The sequence below is a fragment of the Pteronotus mesoamericanus genome, unplaced genomic scaffold, assembly GCF_021234165.1.
Source record: "Pteronotus mesoamericanus isolate MK-2021 breed Mesoamerican mustached bat unplaced genomic scaffold, CSHL_Meso_final contig_502, whole genome shotgun sequence".
NCBI lineage: Eukaryota > Metazoa > Chordata > Mammalia > Chiroptera > Mormoopidae > Pteronotus > Pteronotus mesoamericanus.
Genome location: NW_026555187.1, coordinates 3,244,010 through 3,251,257, shown reverse-complemented (window position 1 = coordinate 3,251,257; position 7,248 = coordinate 3,244,010).

Genomic DNA, 7,248 nt, shown 5'->3' with positions numbered 1-7,248 from the left:
TCATTAAATTGTCTGAATGCTTAATAAGTGCGGTTTCCCATGTAATTAAGTAAAAAGGCAGAATGCAAAATTTATGTATCTTTAGCTTCAACAGCGTTAAAGCACTTAGTCCCATAATAAATAGAAGTCTAGTGTTTTAAAAGGGAAGTCGTTAAGTATCTGTAAAGACACGGTAAATAAGAGTTCCAGAAGTGACTCGTGTCCCGAGCAAACCGAATTCTTGGGCATTAAGAAGCCCACGGTCAGGCGCTGCTGGTGGGAATGAAACGGGGCGCGGCTTCGGCAGCCTCGTGGCTCCTCAGAGGGTCCAGCCCAGGGCCGCCCCGGCCCCAGCAAGCCCACCGCCTGGCACAGACTCGGGAGGAGTAAAGCACACGTCCGCACAAAACCTTGCACGTGCATGTGCACGGCAGTGCTATTCCCAATGGCCCCAAAGTGGAAACAACCCAAGTGCCCACCATCCAAATGAAAGGATCAACTAAACGTAGCATATCCGTACAATGGAATATTATTTGGTAATAAAAAGATATGAAGCATGATACGTGTTTGACGTGGATAAACCTGGGAAACATTAGGCTCTGTGAAAAGCAGTCACAAAGGACCATATGTTGTGATTCCACTTACGCGAAATGTCCAGAAGAAGCAAAGCCATAGGGACAGATGGGTCGGTGGTTTCCTAGGGCTGATGGGGGAGTGGCGTGTGGCCTCTGATGGGTACAGGGTTTGGGGGCAGGGGGTATCAAAGTGCTACAGAACTGATTGTGGTGGTGCTTGCACATGGACTGGCACACTTTAAGTGGGTGACTTGTACGGTGTGTGACTTTTGCCTCAGTAAAGCTGCTATTGAAAAAGAAACGCCCTGCAGTTGTGACCGTTGCTCCTGCATGACCGGCCGTGGTTTGGGGCACGTCCGGCACTGTGGCCTGCAGACTGCGCCTGTGATGGAACTTCAGGCCAGCCCTTGCTGGCTTCAAACATCTCTCCCTCCCGTGCATCTTTCAGAGTCCTTGGCAAACTCACGGGTAACGGCCTGCTACTCTCATAGGTGGCAAAGCCCTCGGCGGTTTACCGGCTGGGCTGGGTCTCTCTGGCTGACCCAGAAAGGAGCACACGTGTCTCAGCCTTTACCCTGCCCCCCCTTCATGTGGGGTGAGGCCTGGGGGCTTCTAGCTTGGTTCACACTCCAGCCTGGCCTCCTTCCTGCCCCCTCTCAGGGCTCAGCCTCCCCGCTCCGGCTCCCAGGTTCATGATGGGAAGGGGAGGAAGCACAGAGAGAAGCTGGAAGGAGAATGGATTCCTCCATCCTCCCTGAGGCTTCGATCCAAGCAGCTGAAGGAGGTAATAGTGGACTGAAGAGAAGAAAAGGCGTTTGAGAAGTTCTGCTAGGGGACCATGGTCCCCTCCATTGTGTTACTGGACAGCGGCCTGGCCCTGAGCGGGCCTGCCGAGGGCCAGCTCTCGTGTGTGGGTTTCTGGTTTCGTGCAGAAAAGATTTCACAACACGAGCCCAGATGACTAGGAGGGTACGCTTATTAACTCCGGGGACAGTGAAACAAGGAAGGGCTCGGCATGGAGGAAGCAACGGGGGAGCCCAGGCGGGGCTGCCTTAGCTCCCTGGGAAGTGAGAGACAAGGGGCCTTGGGGACAGGTTCAGGGGATTAGCCCAGGACAAGCTGCCAGTGGCCATTGCCGTAGAGTTTAGGAGACGCTGCCTGTGGGGGAAGAAGGGAGGAAGGGGATGGCTGGGCCGCTGCCCAGAGGGAGAGCTCACCGGGCCTGGGTCCTTTGTCTTGAGGCTTTTATCTCGTTCTTGCAGAGAACCTTAGGGGGGTCTCAGCGGAGGGTCTCAGCAGACTAGCGTCGGTTCTCCAGGTGTGTTCTTTCAGGGCCATGGTCTCCACTGATTGGCCAGCCTTAGTCGTTGCAGCTGGCGCTGACTTGGCGCACCTGGTTTTGCTACTTTTCTGGGCCTGGAGCTGAAATGCAACTGAGGCCTAGATGTTATCGCCTAGATGTGTCCTCCAGGGAGGAAAGGCCTGGTGAGGAGAGGCTCCCCTGGGCGCGAGGTCCGCTTTTCCAAGTTTTGCCCTCTGCCCCAGTGACCTTCTGTATCTGGCTGTAAATTGCTTCACCGTTGCATTCGGCTATTGTGTTCAGTCATCTGCCTCAGTTTCCCTGTTCCATTCGCTGCCAAGAAATTTTTCTAGCTTCTCACTCTCCTGTCTCAATGGCAGTTAAGGAAACCCAAACAAAAGAACTTCATTTTGAAGTTCCTTTTATTACCTGAGCTGTGTTGTTTAAGCTTTGACGCCACTCAGATTGAACGGCCCAGCTTACGGTTTCCTGAGTGTATGTATTGAGAATTCATAGCCCACATAGTTCTCTTCTTGACACAACTCCCATTATGCTGTATACATGGTCCATGGGAGAAAGAAGCCGTAACTGCTGTGGGCTTTGGCTTAACAAGGTGCGTGGGCAAAGCCATAGCTGTTAAGGGATTCCATATAGCAAAATGTTAACAGTTTCCTCTGAGCGGCAGGATTATGGAATTCTTATTTCTTGATACTTCCCTGTACATTCTGAGTCTTATCGGAACAATGAGTATCTATTAAGTAAACACAGGAATGCGGCTGACTAGTCGGCCCTGGGGAAAGTACAACAGAGCCTGAGAACAGGCCGTCTGAGAACAGTGAGCTCAGAGCTCACTGAGGTTTGCAGCAACCTCAGCGCGAAGCAGAGCTCTGGCTTCCTGCAAGCTGGCCCCGCAGGCCATGCTCAACGTTTTCATGACCTCGGTTCCAGCCACCCTCTTGGAAAAGAACTTGATTCTAAGAACAGAAGCATAAAGACCCTTGTTCAAGAAGGTTGGATCTGGGTCCTAATCCTAGTCAGTTATGGAAGAGGTGAATAATTTAAGCACTGAGGGATGGGTGAGGGAACTAATAATATTTAGACTGAAGACTCAGAAAAAATGGCCACTACCTGCAAAGAAGTGGCTTGCCTACCACGTGGAAGAGCCCTGGAGACAAGCCACGGACAGCGCTGTGTGAAGCTACAGAGGCAAGCCTCGGCGTTATTTAGGAAGAATGTTCCCACCAGCAGAGGTCCACCCCTGCGGTGGGCCGCCTCCGGGGACAGGTTCGCGTTCGCCGGAAGCAGGGCATCGCGCTTTCGATCTCAAACGGGCCTTCAGTTATCAGGAGAGAGTTGGGCCAGACCGTCTGTGTGGTCCTTCTACCCCAGGTCTCCTGAATCCACCCGGCTCTCTGCACCAGCCTGGGCTCATTTTTATTAGAGCATATTTCCTTATAGCGCCAAGTTAATGTATAGCGAAAACCAAAACCAAAAAACAAACAAACACCAAACCATCACCACTACCATTTGATTCAGGGAACCGTTGCCTCCCTGCTGCAGCTGAAAATCGCCCCCGGCACCCCCCCGCCCCCGCCCCATTTCTGGAGCGTGTTCAGCCTGAGCCTGGCTGCTCCCGGGCTGCTGTCCTCTTGTGGAAACGAGGAGAACTGCTTAGAAAGCAGCGAAGACGCACTTGAGGCTTTTGTCTACAACATCCGTGTAATTTTCCTTCCACTAAGTCTTCACTTTTTGGCATGAACCCGGAAATTCTTGATGCTAGCCCATCACGGCCTTTTGTTTACATTCACAACACCGTTACGCCCCATCTAATGCTGTACTTTTAGCCGCAAGATAAAGTTCTGGTTTCCACGGAGTTGAGTTGTAGTTGGAATTTGCGCCTGCCTGTTTCAGGTTCTCGAGTGAACTTGGATGTTAACACAGTGCTGTGGAAAGACCGCTAGACCAGGCTTAAAGGCCTAGGTTCCAGCACACATGCTTCCATTCCTATGTCACCTTGGACAAGCCACAAATTTATTACACGTGTAAACTGCCCTGGAGTTTGGAGATGAGATCCTTCGGAGAAAAGGGGTCTGTCCCGTGGGTACTGCTTACAGCAGCTATTCCCAGCATGAGACCCACGTGGTCTGTTCCAGGCCAGGGACCCGCAGGCACCCACAAAGGAGACTGGCCAACCCCTGGGGTTGTTCATCTGTGCCTTCCACCTAGCAACAGCCACAGGCAGAGGTTTTTCTTTTCTCTTAAAAAGGAACTGCTGCTCAGGGAGGACCCTCAATTGCTAGGCTGCTCAGGTGCCTGAAAACACTGAGTTTCGCAGGCAGGTTTTGACACTGTTGCTGAGGATACAAAGCCTGTGACTGACTGGTCACTGGAGGAGCTTTCTCAGGGCTTCACGTGAGGAGGACACTGCACAGTTTGAGTCCTGGGCAGGTAGGTGCTCAAGGCCGAACTGCAAAATGGTTTGTAATAAACCCACTGAATGTGGTTCATGTGGTAGCTGAATGAGGACCATGACTTATTTTGTGCGTGTCTATCATGAACTTTCAAGGCACTTTAATGAAAAGAGTCAAAGAAGCAGAGAATAAAGATTAACAGGCAATTAACGACTGTGGGAACCCCTCAACATTATAAAGGGCATCACGAACAATACCTTCGCCGGGAAGAATGGACCTACAATTACATACACGTGGCTGAGAACATGTAATGATTTCAAGGAATTTAAGGAGCAGGGAAAAGCAATCGCCAGTGTAGCTTGTAAGAAATCCAGCTGCCTCAGGGCTGACTCAGCTAGCGCTCCCCCTTCCAGGGACGAAACTGCCCCACGCTGCACAGGGCACAGAGAATTTTTGCATTACCCTTTCTGTATTTTACTTTATGCAGGATCTCTCTCCATGTCAGCATATAGATCATCTATTTCGTTTTTTATGAAGACTCCATGATATTCCTTTGTATTCATTTACCATCATTTACCAAGTTAATCCCCTATTAGTGGACATCTGGGTTGTTTCCTATTTTCTATTATTACAAACAATACTGCAGTAAAGCCCTTAGAAGATACTGTATCAATGTACACTTCTATGCAGTTTTTTGACATAAAAATATTGAACTCCTCTATTTTTCTTTCATTTTTTGATTACAGCTGACATTCAATATTATTAGTGTGAACAGCATAGCGGTTAGACATTTCTATAACTTACAAAGTGACCCCCCCACTCCGTAACCTAGTACCCCCTGCACCACACAGCTATTGCAGTGTTACCGACTAGATTCCCTGTGCTGTTCTTCATGTCCACAGACTGTTCTGTAACTGCCAGTTTGTGCTTCCTCACTTCACCTTTCTGCCCCAGTCCCACACCCAGCTCTCATGAGTCTCTGCATTCTCTGTATCTATGAGTCTGTTTCCATTTGTTTTCATTTATATTGTTCTTTAGATTCCACACACAAGTGAAATCATATGGTATTTGTCTTTCTCTGTCAGGTTTATTTCACTTAGCGTAATAACCTCTAGGTCCATCCATGTTGTCACAAATGGTAGGGTTTCCTTTTTATGGCCAAGTAATATTCCATTGTATGTATGCACCACTTCTTTATCCAGTCATCTATTGATGGGCACTTACGTTGCTTCCGTATCTTGGCTACTGGGAACAATGCTACAATGAACACAGGGATGCATGTTATCTTTTCAGTTTAGTGGTTTGTGTTCCTTAGGATGAATTCCTAGAAGTGGGATTGCTGGGTCATATGGCAGTTCTATTTTTAAGTTTTTGAGGACCCTCTGTACTGCCTTCCACAGTGGCTGCACCAGTCTGCATTCCCACCCACAGTGCACTAGGGTTCCCTTTCCTCCGCATCCTCACCAGCACTTGTTTGATTTACTGATGATAGCCATTCTGACAGGTGATGTCTCATTGTGGTTTTAATTTGCATCTCTGATTAGTGATGTTGAGCATCTTTTCATGTCTATTGAGCATCTGTATGTCCTCTTTGAAATCTATTAGGGTCCTTGCTCATTTTTAAATTGGATTGTTTGGAGGGGCTGGTGTTAAGTTTATGAGTTCTTTATAAATTTTGGGTATTAATCCCTTATTGGATGTATCGTTGGCAAGTGTCTTCCCTCAGTTGTTTTTTCTTTTAGTTTTGTTGGTTTCCTTTGCTGTGCAAAAACTTTAGTGTGATGTAGTCCCATTTGCTTTTTTTTTTTTTCATTTTCTTTGCCCGAGAAGATATATTGGAGAAAAAATATTGCTATGAGCAATGTCGAGAGGTTTTTGCCAATTTTTTCTCATAGTTTGTGATTTTGAGTCTTCAATCCATTTTGAGTTTTTTCTTGTACACGGTTGAAGGTGGTCTTCTTTTGCATGTATCTGTCCTGTTTTCCCAGCACCATTTATTGGATAGACTGTCTTTATCCCTTTGTGTATTCTTGCCTCCTTTGTCATAAGTTGACCATATAGGAGTGGGTTTATTTCTGGGCCATTGATCTGTTCCATTGATGTTTTTATGCCAGCACCCTGCCACTTTGCCTGCTATAGCCCTGTAGCGTGTGTGATATCCAGGTAGCGTGATTCCTCCAACTTTTTCTTTCTCAAGATTGCTGCCAACTATTCAGTCATTTGTGGTTCCAAATAAATATTATGTTTGTTCTAGTTATGTTAAAAAAAAAAAAAAAGCCATTGATATTTTGATAGGAATTGCATTGAATCTATAAATTACTTTGGGAAGTATGGACATCTTAACAATAATTATCCCTATCCATAAGCATGTTAATATGCCTCCATTTATTTGTATCTTCTTCAATGTCTTACAATTTTCCAAGTACAAGTCTTTCACCTCCTTGGTTAAATTTATCCCTATTTTTTTTTAATTTGTTAATTTATCTTTTTTTATTGCTGACACTGTTACAGATCTCCATCCCCCCCTTTGCCCACACCCACCCAGCCCCCGCCCCTCCCCCCATACTATTGTCTGTGTCCATGGGCTGTGTGTGTATGTTCTTTGGCTAATCTTTTACTTTTGATGCAATTATAAATAGGTTTTCTTAGTTTGAGAGTTTGGTACTGGCGGATAAAAAGATTTCTGAATATAAATTTTGTATCCAGCTACTTTACTAAATTCCTTTATCAGTTCTAATAGTTTTTTGGTGGGATCTTTAGGATTCTCTATATATAGTATAATAAATTTTTTTAAACCCTTTTTTTGTACTTACGTTTTCCCACAAAAGATCATTTTCCTTCAAGAACTGGCCTGCTAAGTTTCTGTGGTCTCTGAATGGTATTTTTAGTTCAGTGTGGGGAACTAGTCTGTTGTCCCCTAGTACTGGATCAAGCTAACTCACCCTTACTAGTACAATGGAAAATTTCAGCAGCAGACGTTTGG